We start from the raw sequence: 19,311 nt of genomic DNA, 5'->3' as shown, positions 1-19,311 counted from the left end.
CTTTTCTCCATGATAGCATTGTGACTATTTCTTTCTCTATTTTATTTGTCTAGTTTAATGTTTAGTATTTTATTCTTTTGTTTTATTTCAATTACCATGAGTAGCTAAATTTATAATTAAGGTTGAGGATGAAACCTTGTTAAGGATTATTAGTAATATTTATGTGATTTGATTTTTCCCACAATAGTTGTTCTTTAATGATTTAAATTGTTCTTGATTCATATCAATTGACTAAGATGGGATTCTAGATATGAGTTCAATCATGTTTTTCTCATGATTTAGGATTTGTCTTAATTAATTGAATGCTTGGTTTGTTAATTCTTGATTATAAAATTGGATATCGCTTGTGATTTGTCTGTCAATGGATACAATTTATGATTTGATTTTTAGAATTGGATATATCTTGTGATTTGTTTGGCTACGAATACAATTGATGATTTAATTTTATACTTAAGAAGGGAAGAAGAACATGCTTTAGATTTTTAAACATAAGTGTTAATGATGATATTTTCCATGGTAGCAAGATTGATTTCTAGATTATCATGTAGTGAGTTGGGAAAAATTAATGATTATAAATATATGCTGATATGAATTAACAAGGCGGATTCCAAAACCTTAATTCCTTTCCCTTGATTATTTACATCTTTTTATTGCTTTATATCTTTTGCTTAGTTTAACTATTTGCTTAATTTTATTATTTGCTTAGTTTATTTAATTTAAAAACAACCAATTTTTTTAATTAAACTAGATTAGGATTAATTTGGTTAAGATTTGATTTAATTTTCCTACATTCATTCAAGTCCCTGTGGGTTCGACCTCGTTCTTGTCAAACTATACTTCGGTACGGTTTGTACACTTGCGAGTACTTTAAAATTTCACAACAATAAGCTATTAGAAGATCCACTTTAATTTGAAACTGGTGAAAATTGAAAACTTAAACAAGGAACTCGATTTTAGTAAAAAACAAGTTCCACATTACACGAAACTTGAGTTTTTTAAACGGGAGTTCCACGTGATATTTTTAATTTTGAAAATTCCATGATTGTTAAGTTATGATTTTTCTCATAACATTTGTATTGACTTATTCCATGACAAAAAGTGTTGTAATTGCATAAACTTATTTCCTTGTATTTTTGTGGGATTTATTTGTATTAGTTTTAGTATTAAGTGGATCAAGATAGCTAAAAGTCACATGAGGAGCATATGTCGAAAGCTGAAGAGTCAAGTGCCAGCTGTGGAAGTTGAAGAGTCATGTGTTAGCTATACCAGCGATAACTCACGACTTAGGTGACTCGCGAAGTTGACCCACAAATTTTCCTTGTTAGCAGAAATGTGACTTTTCGTATTTCTTTTCCACTCATACTATATATATACCCCTATTACCCACATAATTGGTAAGGAGCCTATTGAGAGAAAAACTCTAAGAGAAGTTTCTACAACACACCCACTTTATTAGAGAGAGTTACTCATTCTTTGAGAGAAATCTTTGGAGTCTCTTCTCCTTCACTCTCCCATTGTTATACCCATTGAGAGGGGATTTGTACCCAAACACTACCTATACTCATTCAAAGTGTTGAGAGTGTTTTTGGAGCTTGGGAAGAATTAGAAAATGCCATGGATGGCGGATGCAATATGGAGCTTATTGCGGGATCTAGAAAACTAGAGAAGACACGATTAGGCTTAACCTTGTTGGAGTAAGAAACTTGGAGGGCTTAGGTGCATTAGGTTGATTAGGCTTGGAGGGTATTTTGATTTTCTTGTATCCTAACTTTATTTTCTAGTGGAACATTTTACAGCTTGGAGGGTGGCGGAGAGGTTTTTTACCGAGGTCTTTAATTTCCTCTTCAATAATATATGCTGGTGTTATCCTTGTGTTTGCATCTATCTTCCTTCACTCTTTAACCATTAATTGCTGTTGGGTTTATGATTAACTATGTGTTAAAGTAGTTTGCCAAATTGGGTATAGCTCATATTTATCATTCCACACATATATCACCGAGGTCTTCAATTTCCTCTTCAATAATATATGCTGGTGTTATCCTTGTGTTTGCATCTATCTTCCCTCACTCTTTAACCATTAATTGCTGCTGGGTTTGTGATTAATTATGTGTTAAAGTAGTTTGCCAAATTGGGTACAGCTTATATTTATCATTCCGCACATATATTGTTTGTGTATAAGCTTATGTTGGTATTTTTGAAATTGGGGGTCTAAACATTCATTAGTGTTTTATACACTAATTGAACTTTTAATTGGTATCAGAGTGAGTACACTTGTATTGGTTTCATTACCTAAGTGTGATCCTTGACCTCTTGTGTTTATTACCATGGATAGTGCTTTGTATGCTTCTATGGATGTTTGTGAGTGTAACATGCCATGTGTTTTGTGATAATGTCTCTATGAGTGTTAATCCTCATAATTGTGATGACATGTTACTTGATTCTATGGGTGTTGTTGATATTCCTAACATCAAACTCTTGAAGAAAAAGGCTAACAAGTTTCATAAGAATTTGAGCAAGTTATTTTGTGAAAATGATGATTTGATTGCTAAGCTCAATGAATCCAACAAATTGGTTGAGAAATATAAAAAATTTGTTGAAAATTCTCTTGACAAGCTGAAAGAGTTTGAATGTTTGAATATGGACTTGGATGCTAAACTTGTTTTGTCTAACAAACTTGTTGATGAGCTAAAATGTGAAAATGAATCTCTTAAGATACATGCCAAGTGTTTGATTGCTGAACCTATTGCTAAAAATGATGAAAATATTTGTTGCAATCATGTTGTGGTACCTGATTTTGTGTCTATTGTGTGTTTTACTTCAAAAGACAAATTTGTGTACGTTTCTCCATGCAAAAGAAATCAAAAGGTGGAGAGAAAGACTCTCGAGTCAAAGCCTCTATTTAGGTCTCAACTTAAGGTTTTGGATGGATCTAAATTTGTTCCAACTGTCACCATTGTGGTGTGATTGGTCATATAAGACCTTAATGTTCTAAGTTGAAGAGAGAACAAAACTATGTTACTAGATCTCTTCCCAAAAAGTCTAGTGGACCTAAACACATTGTTTGTCACCATTGTGGTACTTTTGGTCATCTTAGACCTCCTTGCTCTAAGTTTTATGCTCTTAAAAGAATCAAACGAAAAGAGAAACTTGAGCTTCTTGGAAGTTGTGCTATGAAAGCAAAACCGGTTTTGGGGAAAAACGGTAAGTTGTTGAAGAAAGTTTTTGATGTTCTTACCTCCTTGTCGATGTACATCTCCAATTCTTATTCTTCGAACCCTCGTCTCTCTTCTCATGAGACATTCATTCCAAACAATTGTTTTGTTTGGATGAGGAAGAGTTCCTATGGTTGAGCTTTTGCTCTTTTGGTCTTTGATCTAATTTTTTCGATCTTTGTAAAATCCGTCATGCATTGAATGTCATATCTTCATGCATTTGTGCACCTTGCATTTATTTGTATGCATTGCTTTTGTTTTTTACTTTACTTTTATGTTTTAGTTTTGTGTGAGTAAAAATTTCAAAATCACATAAAAAGTGAAAAATTCAAAAAGTTTGATTGTATATGTTTGAGCACATTTCACATGTGTGTTTGGCCTAGTTCCTTTGTACAAGTGGCTTAGTGCATTTATGAGCTTAGCTTGTTATGTATGCATATCAATCTTTGTGGGAAAAATCTTGACATTTATGTGTGATTGTTGTAAATCGATTTTCAAGTTTGTCATGAATGATTAGTCAATAGTCATGTTGGTTTTGATACGTGCGTAGACTTGTGCCTATATCTCTTCCCACATATTTTTTTTTGCTTAAGAGCTCAACAAATGTCAAATCTCGAAAAGAGATAATGAGCTAAAAAAGCCATTGCACAAACTAGTATTTGACAAGGAAAAAGGGAAAGCGACTTGTATTGAAAATGTATGGTGCCTAAAAAGCCAAAGACTTGTTCATCAATTTAAAATATCAAAAATTTCATGCATTGATCCCAAAATGAGATGTAATGAATTGTAAGAAGCCAAACGAAAAACTTCAAAGATATGTAATCATTTTCTTGTAGGAGGTCATATATATTCATTTCTATAATTGAGATAGACCTCTTGACTTAGTACTAATTGTGTATGATTTGATTGAATTGATCATTGAAGTTTCACTCTAGACTAAGGACTATTCCACATTTGATACACACACACACACAACACACATGCCTAATGTTCAATGAATGCCTTATTCATTTGTTCGATTGTACTTATTTAAATATAATGTGTGTGTGCTTAACTATATATGGATTAAACTAAAAAGATTTTTGATTATTTTATATGTATTTGAAAGTGATTTTTATTACTCTTTGTGTTCATGTTTAGTGCTTACTTTGTTTTTCATTGTTTAAACATGTTTTGTGTTGAAAAACAGGTGTCAGAATTTTTGGCTATTCATTCTGGCTACTCTTGCGAGTAGCGAGTTTTGGCAACTTGTTTTGGCAGCTCATTTTGGTGACTGGCCTAGTTGCGAAACGCAAGTTGTGAGTTCATCTAAAAGCTTTTGTGACTCACTCAGCTCGCGACTCGCCAGTCACGAAATGCCCCGAAACAATTTTTTAAAGGGCTTTTCGTGGGAAACCTGTTTTAAACCTCTCCTATCTTGTCTAAAACCCCTTTTTCAATATTTTTACATCAAAACTCAACCAATTTGAAAGGTTTTTCATTCCATTAACATCTCTAAGGTAATTTTAAACCCTTTTCATTAATTTGGATCCTTAGATAATGTTTTGGAGAGTTTTGTACTTTTGGTTGGGATTTTCATCATAGGGATTGGAATTTTTGTTAATTTTTTGTATGAAATTGGTTTCTTTTGATGATTTCTTTTGGATGTTGGCTCTATGTGACAAAAAGAACATGTATTAAGTGTGGGTTGCATGATGTTCATGCATTGTTTTACATTGTTGTTCATAGTGTACAGACTAGGTGTTTGATAAAATGTCTCTTAAGCATTTTCTCACTTGTTTGGACTTTGATAAGTACCAAACTTTTGGGATTCTCATATTTCCTCATAAAGAACATGTTTGGTTTATTGGTTGTGTATTTAACATACCTTGCCTCACGTACATTTTCCATGCATTGGTCATGCATTACACATAGCCACCTCTCGCACACACCTTTGCTACCCTTGTCATACATTGGTTTATATCTTATTTCTTCATCCTAGCATGTCATGTTTACCTTATACTTTGTAGCATTTTGTTTTGTCTTTTGTTTGAGCTTCATTTCTCATTTATCTTGCAACCCTTATGCATCATTCTTCTTGTTCATACTTTCATCTCTTGCCCTCTTTTCTCCTTGACCCTTTGTCTATTCGTGTCAAAAAGGGAGAGAGTATACTTTTGTGTCATTTCTATATGATTCTTGTGCATATTCTTTGGTGGAGAAATTCTATTTCTCGTGCACATTTGTAGGGGGAGAGATATTCTATAGGAGAGATGCATATACCAAAGGGGAGAAGACATTGAGTTCATAAGAAAACTTTGTTTTGTTTCTTTTTCTTTATATTTTTTTCTTGTTTACTTTATGGTGCTTTGAGTTATGTTTAGTATCTATACTTTATTGTTCTCATTGCATCATGTTTGTGTTGGACATGCATACATCCTTATGCTATTATGCTTCATTGAATGCATGTTCAGATGATCATTTGTTTGCTATGTGATCATTGCAGTCATTTCTTTATAACTGTTTTAGTGTATGATCAAGTTGCTCATATAGTTCACATCATGTTTACTTGATTGCAATTTACTTTTTACATTATATTTGTGCTTTTATTACTTGCTTTACCTTGAGGGTCTAATATGTTTTGTGTAAATGTTTCAGGTTACAGGTATATATGTTCCAAGTTCATCACAGCTTCTGATTTAGGTGTAAGTGAGTTTTGCTACTGTTCCCAAACTCATGTTTAAGTTTAGAGTCTGTTTTAGGGTGTTTTGTCACGAAATAGCCAAATGGGGAGATTGTTAAATTATGATTTTTTTTCATAACATTTATATTGGCTTATTCCATGACAAAAAGTGTTGTAATTGCATAAATTTATTTCCTTGTATTTTTGTTGGATTTATTTGTATTGGGTTTAGTATTTAGTGGTAGAGATTTGATCAACATAGTTAAAAGTCGCATGAGGAGCATATGTTGGAAATTGAAGAGTCAAGTGCTAGCTATGGAAGTTGAAGAGTCATGTGCTAGCTGTGCTAGCTATAACTCATGACTCAAGAGACTCGCAAATTTTCCTTATTAGTAGAAATGTGACTTTTCTTATTCCCTCTCCACTCATACTATATATATACCCCTATTACCCACATAATTGGTAAGGAGCCTATTGAGATAAAAACCCTAAGAGAGGTTTCTACAACACACTCACCCTATTAGAGAGAGCTACTCATTCTTAGAGAGAAATCTTTGTAGTCTCTTCTCCTTTCCTCTCCCATTGTTATACCCATTGAGGGGAGATTTGTACCCAAACACTATCCACACCCATTCAAAGTGTTAAAGGTATTTTTGGAGCTTGGGAAGCATTGGAAGATGCCAAGGATGATGGATGTGATATGGAGTTTATTGCGGGATCCGGAAAGCTAGAGAAGACACGGTTAGGCGTAACCTTGTTGGAGCAAGAAACTTGGAGGGCTTAGGTGCATTGGGTAGATTAGACTTGGAGGGTATTTTGCTATTCATGTATCCTAACTTTATTTTTTTTAGTGGATCATTTTACCTCTTGAAAGGTGGCAAAGAGATTTTTCTCTGATGTCTTTGGTTTTCTCTTCGATAACATGTGCTGGTGTTATCCTTAAGTTTGCATCTCTCTTCCCTCACTCTTTAACCATTAATTGTTGTTGGGTTTGTGATTAATTATGTGTTTGTGTATTAGCTTGTGTTGGTATTTTTAAAATTGAAGGTCTAAATATTCATTAGTGTTTTACACACTAATTGAACTTTCACGTATATATAGTACTTTTGAAAGTATTATATAATTAGGTGCATTTCAAAGCCAAAGTTCCAACCTATTTCCGTTTAAACCCATTAATAAATCAACTAATCTTGCCACCCAACGGCACATATCAACTAACCTTTCCATTATAAAGCTACAATGCGCCAATGCGTCTCTTACAAATCAGCTAGCCTTTCCATTATTAGGTTGCATCTCGAAAACTCTCAACTCAGACTTACGACCGTGATTATGACTATTATAGGTGAGGCCGAAAACAGAAGGAATCTCCAATATGAAAGACTTGAATGGAACTCAAATCCGACAAAACTACAGTATGTGGAAAGAATTTATATATCATTATTATTATTAATATATATATATATATATATTTTCAGTTCAGATGTGGAAAGAGTCTTGTCTTGTGAATATCCAATTGGTGGTCTCATAATTCCATTGAAAAGAAAATTTCTAAAAATGAGGTGTGGTGTAGGGTCATAAACGAAATTGTAAAACATCTATTGTTGTGGACGGAGGGGAACATTTAACAATTAACATTATGTTTAGTGCGCAACTAAGACTTGTAAGAAGGTTAAATTTTTCCATTTAAAACAAAAAAGAAAAAAAGTTAATTTCAAAAAGAAAAAAAAAAAAAAAAAAAAACTGGGTTTATATATATATATATATATATAGACACACATCGTGGGTTTAGCCGTTTAGCCAACCCCAAGGAGATAAATCCACTAAGTACAATCAAAGTGCTTAGAATAAATTAATATCAACCCCTAATCTCTATTGCAACCTCCACTAAATCCCTATTCACATGCCCACATGCAATCCCTATTCACATGCAATTTGTCCTCACCACAAGGAAAACATTCAGGTAAGATACATAATCTATTTTAAAGTTTGAATGGAAATTACCAAATTATACAAAATACAAGAGATAAGTTTTTAAGGGATGAGCTTAATTATTTCTTATTTTCAATAATAAATAATTTTATTGCAATACTGGTAATTGGTTGTGGAAATATAATATGTTTATATTGCTATAGAGTATAGAATGGTAGAAGCCAACTTTTATACAACCACTTAAACTGAATTGGCTAAATTCCTTAGAGGTACAGGGTATAGCATGAAAGATAATAGAGTTAATTTTTGTAATTTTTATTTTCTTTCCATGTCTTGAATTTTCTCTATATTATTATTACAACTAAGCAAATATTGAGAAAGTGATATTACTACTCTAATTTGAGGTTTGATGCATCTCCTCATGTCATGGTCTTAATCCATATCTTTGCAGTTTATATTTTCAACTGTTGATGGAAAAATTAAGGTTTGGTTGCAGAATATGTAAAAATTCTAACAGTATCAATTCAGATTATATATAATAATTACATATTGAGTTTTGCTTTGTTAATTTATGAATTGTAAATTATTTTGTAGGTTCCGGTAATTATTGATAGCATAAGCCTATATTTTTGAGCTGAACAATTTATAAATCATTTGCATGACAACAATGAGATTTGTAGAGCCAATCATGTTTTCCAAAAGGCTACTTTAAATAACAAGTCAATACATTTCTTGCATTTGGGTATTAGCTAGAATTGTTTTCAAAATAAAAAGAGAAAGTAATGCAATATTTGATGTGGATAGCTCATTATTTCTTGGAGATGAAATTTCTTTCCGGAAAATGATATGTTGTAATTATTTGAAATGGTTTTTTATTGGAACATGCTTGAACTGTATCATTGTGGGTTTTAGATGAATGTTGTATATATGACTAATTTATTTATACATATTTTCAAAGTTAAGTTTGAATTAGAATAATCAAATTTGATCTGTTTCAAATAATTGTACTAATAAAAGTGAATGTGTATAACTTTTATTTAACTCTCCAGTGCATCACATGGATTAATGATGATATATAATATATTAAGTTATTAACACACATGTTCATTTTAGATTTAGCAGCACAATATTAACTTTTTTAAGTTAGCGGTTAAATATTCATTTTCCAAACATTACATAAAGTATGAATCCTCTAAATTTGAAAGTTTAGATGGAAATCAAAATCACCCAATCTTTACTCGTCAGATTGAAGACTTTTCTCAATCTCTTCAAAAATAATAAAATATTACAAAATAGAATCAGGACAATATATCAGGTTTCATGAATGACCTGATAACTTGGGCTGGGAAAACAGAATAATTTTCAATCGCAAGACGGGTAGTCTTATAGTCAATGAACTTATAGTATAAGTTCATTGACAAGTAGGTGGGGCCAAGGAGGGAGAGAGTCCAAATTTCTCCTGAAAAGTCCAACATGAATTCAAATCCGAGAAAACTACAATCCGTGGAAAGAGCCTTGTGATTGTGAACATTAATGGGTTGTTTCATAGTTCCATTGAAAGGAAAAAAAATTTGAATGAGGTGTCGGGTCATACACGCTAATTTGATTTTTTGGTTTTGTGGAGATAGGATGGGGAATCTAACATTGGTTTTAGTTTCTACACATCTTTAGTCGTGGAGGGAGACAAACATGTGCGCAAAGACTAAGACTTTTAAGCAAAGATAATTTCAAGAAGAAAATGAAAATCTAACCACTTAGGTTTATACTTTTTTTATTTTTTATTTTTTATTTTTTTAAAGTAGGTTACAATTTATAGTAAGTCTTACATCTATCATTGTACTTGCTGAAATGTCTTCTTTCTTTATAGTAACAAAAATCATTATGTTTCACATTATCAGTACCACTCATAGGCTAGATTACGGAGATGAAAAGTCAAAACTCGAAAGGCACACATTCCGTATGATTTATGGATCAGTCTTTGGGAAATTGATGACTATCTTATGTTATGCTCTTTTTCGTCCAGCATGTCATTATGTATGTAATGCTTGAATTTAAACATGCTCACCATGTAACATATAGAAATTGAACTCTAATCTAACGCATGATCATATAGATACATAACAATATTAATCAATTCACATTATCGGCAATCAATATGCTATTCATGCTCAATCATAAAAATTTAAGAGAGTTCAGAATTATACCTACATGCACAGCCTCTTTCAAATGGCAGAATGAATTGATTAATTATGAATCACGTGTTGTATTTCTCCTCTTTGGATTGATCCACTAGTCTTCCACTTGAGTATTTTAGGAAGTTGTGCATGTTGAAATGTAGGAGTTATATAATCATACCATGATTGGTGCAACATAAAATATGATACTTTATGCTTTATTAATCATAACTTGTCATATATTTATCAAGGGAGTCAATACCGTACCGGAGGCTGTACCGATTTGCCCAACGGTATGGTATATTTCGGATACCGGTCAATACTGATGTAAGGTTGAATTTAATCAACCATTTAATTGGCTTTATTCTGTGATCAATTTGCTTGTAATTTAGCACTTAGCAACCCTGTATTTAGGTGGGAAAATTGTAAGGGTAGTGTGTGAGAAGATGTGAAGAAAAGCTCAAGAGTGTGCAAAAAAAAAACAGAGGCTCGCGGCTAGGGCTCGCGGGTGGATCGCGACTGGCAAACCGCGAAATGCTGGCACGTGAGAGGCACATTGGGAAGCTGAAGGGTCGCGCCAGCTGTCACGCTACAGAACAAAAGTTCCAGTCTGGCCAGGCCGTTACGTCGCGACTTGAATTCGCGACTTGGTCAAGCCGCGAGATCAAGTCGCCAACTTGCCCTGTTTGGCAAAAACTGACGTTTTGCATTCCCTTCTCACCCTACTATATATACACCCTTATACCCATCATATTGAGACAGCTTCCAGAGAGAATTTTGTGAGAGAAAACCCTAGAAAAAAACAAGATTGCCTTATCCCCAATCTTCATCTAAAGAGACTCTACAAATTCCTCTACTCTCTTCCTCTCCATTGTCATACACTTGAGAGGTCATTTACCAAACCCTTATCTCACCACACCCATGTCTGTGAGAAGGTCCATTTGGTGCTTAGGGAAGCAGTTTGGAAAGGAACCAATATACATTGGTTGATGCTATGGTCAAGTAGCGGAATCCGGCAAGTTAAAGAAGAAATAGGTTCGGCGTAACCTCGTTGGAGCAAGAAGCTTGGAGGGCTTAGGTACTTAGGTAGATTAGGCTTGGAGGGTCTTCTGCTGTTCATGTATCCCAACTATATTCTTTAGTGGATTTTATCACCGCTTGGAGGGCGGCGGAAAGGTTTTACGCCGAGGACTTCGGTTTCCTCTTCAATAACACATCATGTGTTGTCCGTGTGTTTGCATCTCTCTTTCCTTTATCTTTGTCTTATATTTACTGTTGTGGATGTGTTTATATTTGGCATAGATTGTTTTATCAATTCTATTATAAGCTTGTTATCATATTCCGCACATGAATTGTTTGATATAAAGCTTGAATTGGCATTTTTGTATCTGGGGGTCTAAACGTTCAAGGGTGTTTCATACCCATATTGAACTTTCAACCAGTGTACCGTTTCGGGTTTACCGCTATTTTTTATATTTTTAAATAAATATATATATATATATATATATATATGTATGTGTGTGTATATATATTATAATAAATATAAAAGTTTACCATAAAACATTTCCTCAATTTAAAACTAATTATTCATAATTTTAGACTTTAGTATCAATTAAAAGAAAAAAAAAAAACACACAATAAAAAAATAGAAAGCTTAAAAGTTATCATTGCATACTAAGAAAACAAATAATACTAATAAGTTAATGCAAATAAGTTATCATTCTACCCTAACAAAAATTCAAAAATTACAAAACTTAAAAAAAAAAAAAAAAAAAAAAACTTTTTTCTGTACCGGCCGGTACGCCTAGTACAGGCCGGTATTGTCCAAAATTGGCCGGTATGGCCGGTACGGCCTGTATTTAAATAGGTATGAAACATTAATGTTTTGATACCGGTATGCAACCGGTACGGTACGTACCGGCCGGTACAGCCGGTACTGGTACGGTATCGACTTCCTTGATATTTATTGGACTTTTTTTTATTGAATAAACAAAATTTGAAATTAAAAAATAAATGTCATACCATGATTAAAAAAAAAAAAAAAAAAAGGGACACTAGTAACTATTGTGGGACTCGACTTCATATGGCCTCACCCATCAACACTCAAAGGAGAGTTTTCCCCAGCTCTAATACTATTTGTAGGACCTACACACAACTGGCATAATAATTTTCTGCTTTGGCAATCCCGTGGACACTTCATGGTTTTGTTCTTCCTCACATGACACAAAGCCTAGTGGGAAAAGGTCTTGTGCCAATTAGTAAGGCGTTCCCTTTTGAACCAAGCTTGGGACACTCACTTAATTAAGCGATGTGGGAGTGGGTTAGGTGTAACGAAGGTAAAGCATACCAAGACTCTTGTTTTTCTTGATCCTATTCTACAGTGCATGTTATTTTTACTGCTTTTGGAAGAAGACGTACATGAGCGTAAAAGGATAATAAATCCTGGAAGAATTTGTTGGACGCATCTGCTGTGCTTGTTACATTTACAGTTTTTAATAATACGACGGACATCAAAGAATGTGAAACTCAATGGAAGGCTTTAAAATTACCTTTTTGTTCTCTCTTTTATTATCACATTTAGGAGTTCCCACGGCACTAGATACTGTAACTCCAACACTTTCAATTAGAGATGGTAATAGTGAAACTATAGTATCAGCTGGCGGAAGCTATGAGCTGGGCTTTTTCAGCCCCGGAAATTCGAAGAGCCGGTATTTGGGAATATGGTATAAGAAAATTTCTACTACTTCAAGGAGAATTGTATGGGTTGCCAACAGAGAAGTTCCCCTAACAGATACTTCAGGAGTTCTAACCATTACCCACCCAGGAATTTTAGTCCTCATCAATGGCACAAGTGGTATTGTTTGGTCATCCAATACAACAAGAACCACGAAGAGTCCGGTTGGACAGCTTTTGGAATCAGGAAATCTTGTTGTGAAAGACGGCAATAATGAGAACCCGGATAGCTTCGTGTGGCAGAGTTTTGATTATCCATGTGACATCTTTCTACCAGGTATGAAATTTGGAAGAAATCTAATAACTGGTCTTGATAGGTTTTTATCGTCTTGGAAAAGCACATACGATCCTGCTCCAGGTGAGTTTACAGTACGCTTAGATCTACATGGATTTCCGCAGGGATTTATCATAAAGGGACAGACAATCACTAACAGAATTGGGCCATGGGATGGTGCTGGTTTTTCAGGGATTCCTTCGGGCCGAACCAATCCAGCAAAAGGATATGAATTCGTGATGAATGATAATGAGGTATATTACAAATTTTCGAATCCATATGGTTCGATTTTTGCAAGAGCTGTTCTAAATCCATCAGGCGTTATACAGGCTTATCTATGGAATGATCCAAATGGTTGGCAGTTTTATCTTACGATGCCAATAGATCAATGTGACTCTTATAACTTATGTGGTGCATATGCTAGCTGCAATATCAAGCGCACTCCGACTTGCGAATGCTTGGAGTGATTCATACCCAAATCTCCAAATAATTGGAATAAGCTAGATAGGATTGAAGGCTGTATTAGAAGAATTCCATTGGCTTACAATAATACTGATGGATTTAGGAAGTACACTGGGTTGAACCTTCCGGACACATTCTCCTCCTGGTATAATAAGACCATGAGCCTCGAGGACTGTGAGGAACTTTGTTTGAAAAACTTCTCTTGTGTGGCATATGCAAATTCAAATACTAGCGGAGGAGGAAGTGGCTGCTTGTTGTGGTTTGGTAGCCTAATTGATATGAGAATAATCACAGACAGTTTGCAAGACCTTTATATACGGGGAGCCGATTCAGAACTTAGTATGTACTGTATGAGTCTATTCTTCCTGCTTTACAAAATTATAAAATGTTTCAATAGTATAATACATGAATGGTGAAAAGAACTTAGTCTTCGATGAACACTAGAACTCTTAGTATAATAGGATCAATCCATACAGGTTCTACTATTATGTAAGAGGTGGAATTAGGCATTTATACCCGTAGTATTCTATAATTATCCACTTTATTTGCTATTCTTGTTTAGATCCTCCCCCACTCCCTATTTAATAAGTACATATGAACAAAATTTCACCTATAAATTATGCAAATAACAATTACATCAATAGTAAGTTCATACGAAAATTATTTTACTCTTAATAATAACTGATCATTTCCTTTTATTTATTTATTTATTTTCTATTTTTTGGCTCTAAGATCTAAATTACATATTTTTAAAATTTGTGTGATTTGTCATTTTTTATCTCTAAAGTTTCATTTTCTTTCTTAAATTTTAGGTTTGTTTTGGATTAAATCCTTCCCTCCATATAGTCGCCGTTGTCGTTTTGAGAAACCTTCCCTTCATATAGTTAATAACTTAAAATGTACGTTGTCATTACATGACAACTCTTTATGGAACAAACTTTTGTTTTTAACCCTTATTTTATATACTAAAAACTTTACTCATATATATATTTTTTAATTTTAAAAAATACAAGATTATTCATTATATGGTGCGGGGGGGGGGGGGGGGGGGCGGGGGGGGGGGCGGAGTGGGGGGGATCGAGAGGGGGCAGCTGCCCCCCCTACTCCTCCCAAAAAAATCCTTCATATATTTATAAAGTTGAGTTGTACTTCTAAAGTTAGAATATAGAAGAAACATCTTCTCTCAAACCATATCCCTGACATGAAATGAAAAATAAATAAAATACATATTTCTATTTGAGAAAGTTTAGAGACACAACAAAATTTCACAATATTTTCACAATAATCTTATTTTTAGTTGGAATAGATCACAGAATAAATATATTTTATTTTATTTTGACCAATAATGTACTGACACCTCAATTTATTATAAAAATATTGTGAAATTTTATGGTGTTACTCAAACAACTTATCCTACTTTAAACAATAAGCCTACACGAAATAAATGCCACCAAATCTGTTTACACTTTTGACCAATATACCCTTTTTTTTTTTTTTTACTTATCCAAATTTCTTTCCTTTCATTTCAGGTTAAGCAAGTGGAATTCAAACTTTACACAAAATAATAATAAATATCTTGTATGACACTAAAGTTGTAAAGCATCCATTATTTATTTCTCCTTCATTTCTTGCATTTTCATAGTTCAAAATTTGAGTTTTATCATAAATCCAAATTTTAAATAATTAGAAGGATACAAAAAGAAAAGTTAAAATTTATTTTCTCAATTTATTTTGAGGAATCCAATTAATTGTCTAAACTTTATGTATATATAGATTAATCTCTTATTTTGATGATTGATCGTCACAAATGTTTTACAAATGTTTATTTATTTTATAGTTGTTTAAATTTTAATAGATTTTGTATGAAAATTATTTTTGTTTATAATTTTATTATTAATATCGATTAATAAATTTAGATTCTTTATTATTTTTTTTTTAACCTTGCCCCCCTGGACTAAAATCTTGGCTCCAGGCTTCGCCACTGATATGGTGGTACCTGTAATGCCATAGAACTTGGAAGGCATGGTTATCGTGGTGTCTAATCTACCCTGCTGCTACATATTATCTCTTTGGCTTTTCCGTGTTCAAATATGGCTGAATTAAGACCCTTTTCTTTACTTGAATCCTCATAGGGTCTCAACAGTCAGGTGAAGGTGTTAAGTTCTAGGCTGCTACTATCTTGGAAGAACTCCACTTCAAACCCTATTGGAATTTTTATTCGTTCAAAATCTAGAATTTTCTGGTGGTGTATTCTAAAAAGATACAGTTAATATGTTTATTTTTCATAACATGTCTATTTTAATTTCATGTTTATAGGAACTGAGAATATCATTTTATTATTGGTTTTATTCAATGACAAAAAGTTGTTTGTAATGCATTTTATGTTCGATGTAATTTTCCTGGGCTTTAATGTAATTTGGGCTAGAGTACTTGCGCCTCTCCTTCAATTTTGGAAACTATATCAACCAGAGATATTGCAACCAAAAGGCGACTAGGAGGCGACCTAGGGGCCCCAAGAGCTCCACATGGTAGGGGTCTAGACGAGAGTGCAATCTTGTAACTCACGACCCTCACATGAGCTTAGGGGGTGACATGGTCGTGAGCTGCACGATCTCTGTACTCTGCACATCTGCCAGCTCACACACACACAATTGTGAGTCGTGACAAGGGGCTTCAGATAAGAGTTATACAAACCCTAGAAACCATAAGAGTAAAAGAGAAGAGAAGCCTATCAAGTATATAAAAAGAGAGAGTTTTTGCTTTGAGAAAGCCAATCCAACTTCTCTTTTTCATCTCCTTCATTTTATAGATTGAGATATTGTAACCACCTTCCTCACCCATAAACACAAACCTTGTAAATGAGAGAATGGCTATGAAAACTTGAGAAGCCATATTCAAATCCAAATCCTTTGGTGGCTTTCCGTTGGTGGCTCAACGGTGATGACTCTGGTAAGCTAGATGAAGAGAAGACTTAAGGAAGTTGGTTGCTAGCTGGAGCTTAGAGGACTCAAGTACACATGAAGATATAGGCTTGGAGGGTTTATTGTCATCCATGTACTGTAACTATTCATGATAGTGGAGTTTTTCGATAGGTGGTTGGCGGAGAGGTTTTTTCGGCCGGGTGATTGGGTTTTCCTCCTCAAAAACACATCTTGGTGTTTTCATGTGGTTTGATTTATTTTCAGCATTTACATATTGCTCTTTACATGCATTAGTTTGTTCTTGAACATGTTTGCAATATGAAACTTGGCTGAACACGTATATTGGACTAAGTTGTTAGTTTAGTACCAAAAGTGATTAAGCTGTAATATTTTGTTTAAAGGGTCTAAATATTGTGCAAAGATTAATATAGCATATTTCAGGAACAACACCTATCAAGTCTAACATGACATGGTGTTTTGTTATTCCTAGTTATTTTGGGGTGCAGTTGGTCATAAGGCTCTAATTTTGTGAACATACTTAAATCATTAATAGTATTTCATTCTGTGTTATCTTTTTATGTATTCCAGATCAAATTAAGAAGAAAATGCACTCTAGTGAAAAGAAAAAAGCTGTAATCATATCCAGCTCTGTCATACCAGTCACAGGAATGGTAATACTAGGACTCATCATGTGTATACTGAAGAAGAACATTCAGAAACGAGGTAAAAGAACCTAACGTGGCTTAGTATCATAATTGTTGCATCAACAAGAAACAGACAACAAGAAGCCTATAGAAAATTTTGCAAAGTACAAAGAATGCATTAGGTGACCTGGTCGGTTGTTTGGTTGTGAATGCATGACAAATCCATCTCTTAATTTTCGATCAGGATCTAAAAAAAGAGGTTGCAGAATGGATAACATCAACCAGGATGGGGAGGAGGATCTGGAATTGCCAGTATTTGACTTGACTTTAATAGTTAATGCTACTCATAACTTTTCAAATGACAAGAAGCTGGGAGAAGGTGGTTTTGGACCTGTTTACAGGGTAACGTAATTATATGCCAGTTAGGATGAGCCATCTTATGACATAAAATATCATAACTTCTGTTACTAATGATTCTTCTTAGGGTGCATTAATGGATGGGCAAGAGATAGCAGTGAAGAGGCTTTCAAAGAATTCAGGGCAGGGAGTCGTGGAGTTCAAGAATGAAGTTCAATTAATAGCCAAACTTCAACACTGGAATCTTGTAAAACTCCTTGGTTTTTGCATTCAAGGAGATGAAAAAATGTTAATTTATGAATTCATGCCCAACAAAGCTTAGACTTCTTTATTTTCGGTATGAAACTCTTTGCACATTTTTTTTCTAGTCTTATCATTATCAAAGTAGGACGCCTTTTAAAAGGATTCAGTGGAACACATAACTAACAAAAGTGAAAAAATTTTCAGATAAAACACGAAGCAAATTGCTAACTTGGCATATGCGCATGAATATTGTTGGTGGAATTGCTTGAGGGCTGCTTTATTTTCATCAAGACTCTAGACTACGGATAATCCATAGAGATATTAAAACCAGCAACATTTTGTTAGACAAGGATATGAACCGAAGAATTTCTGACTTTGGCATGACCAGAACATTTTGGGGAGATCAAATTAAGGAAAATACTGAAAGAATTATTGGGACATAGTAAGTATGCCAATTCTTGTTTCGTGATTTATGTTGCCTTGTCTACAAACTTGATTTCGCTTGCAGTGGTCATATATCTCTGGAATATGCAGTTGACGGGCTCTTCTCAATCAAATCTGATGTCTTTAGCTTTGGTGTCATAGTATTAGAGATAGTAAGTGGAAGGAAAAACAGGGGATTTTATCACGCAGACCACACCTATAACCTTCTTGGACATGTAAGAATAAAGAAATTTTACTAAATAACCATAAACTTCTTGGACGTGTATGAACAAGAAAGAAATTTTACTATATAGCATGTTAATTAACATGTGGTAAAAGTTGCTGTTGCTCTCCACTTAGAACCTGAAATGTATTGCCATTCTAAACTAAAGTAAGATACTATTAATTAAAAAATTGGACTGCTTAAGTAAATTTGACAACCTTTAACAAAGATAATTATAACTCCCCCTCATGCCATGATCTTTAGCTCTCTCAAAAATCTGACAAATCAGAGAGGACTCAAGTACTCCAACTTTGCACCAACTGACAATTTTTTGTGTTTTAGGCATGGAGACTATGGATTGAAGAGAGACCTCTAGAGCTATTGGATGAAGTGCTAAATGACTCCTTCACTTTGTCAGAGGCATTAAGATGCATTCACGTGGGTCTATTATGTGTGCAACAACAACCCAGTGATAGGCCAGACATGTCATCCATGGTCCTAATGCTAGGGAGTGAGAGTTTATTGCCTTCACCAAAGCAGCCAGGTTTTTATACAGAAAGGAATCTGCCTGAAGCAGATTCTTGTTCTGCAAACGAAGTGAGCTTTTCATCATTGGCGGCATGGTAGACTAGTCACTACAAAAAAAAGGAGAGGGTTTTCTTTTGAGTAAAGTGACAATATAAAGAATTATGCAGGTAAGTTAATTGTAAAGTTGTCACCTCTTTGCCCTGCCTACTAGTTCCCCACAGTGTAAGTTTGATATGAGATTAAATGAATGAATAATCATCTATTGCACCCTCTACATTATTTATATTACAAGGCAGATCAGTATTCTAGTAAGAATGAATGGAGAAATGGAGGACTTATCTTTTGATTCTATTTATGTACGGTTGTGTTTGGACTGGGACTGTTAAGGTGATGAACAGGTGTATGCTGCTTGATGACTTATTTGTGCTAAATCCAAAATGAGTGGTTTAACAGGACATGTCATTAAATACCAACTAGTGTATTTGTTTCGCTCTTAAACGCATGCAATTAATGGGTATCTAATATC

The 19,311-nt window shown here is 34.0% G+C and overlaps 1 pseudogene; it reads left to right on the top strand.

The window, feature by feature from the left end:
- The first annotated feature begins 12,506 nt into the window (after positions 1 to 12,506).
- Positions 12,507 to 19,061, top strand: LOC112007403 (G-type lectin S-receptor-like serine/threonine-protein kinase At4g27290; annotated as a pseudogene).
- Positions 19,062 to 19,311: the final 250 nt, after the last annotated feature.

This window comes from Quercus suber, unplaced genomic scaffold (genome assembly GCF_002906115.3).
Source record: "Quercus suber isolate HL8 unplaced genomic scaffold, Cork oak 2.0 scaffold_417, whole genome shotgun sequence".
Lineage (NCBI taxonomy): Eukaryota > Viridiplantae > Streptophyta > Magnoliopsida > Fagales > Fagaceae > Quercus > Quercus suber.
The sequence above is the reverse complement of the archived record's forward strand: the minus strand, read 5'-3'. Positions and strand labels throughout refer to the sequence as shown.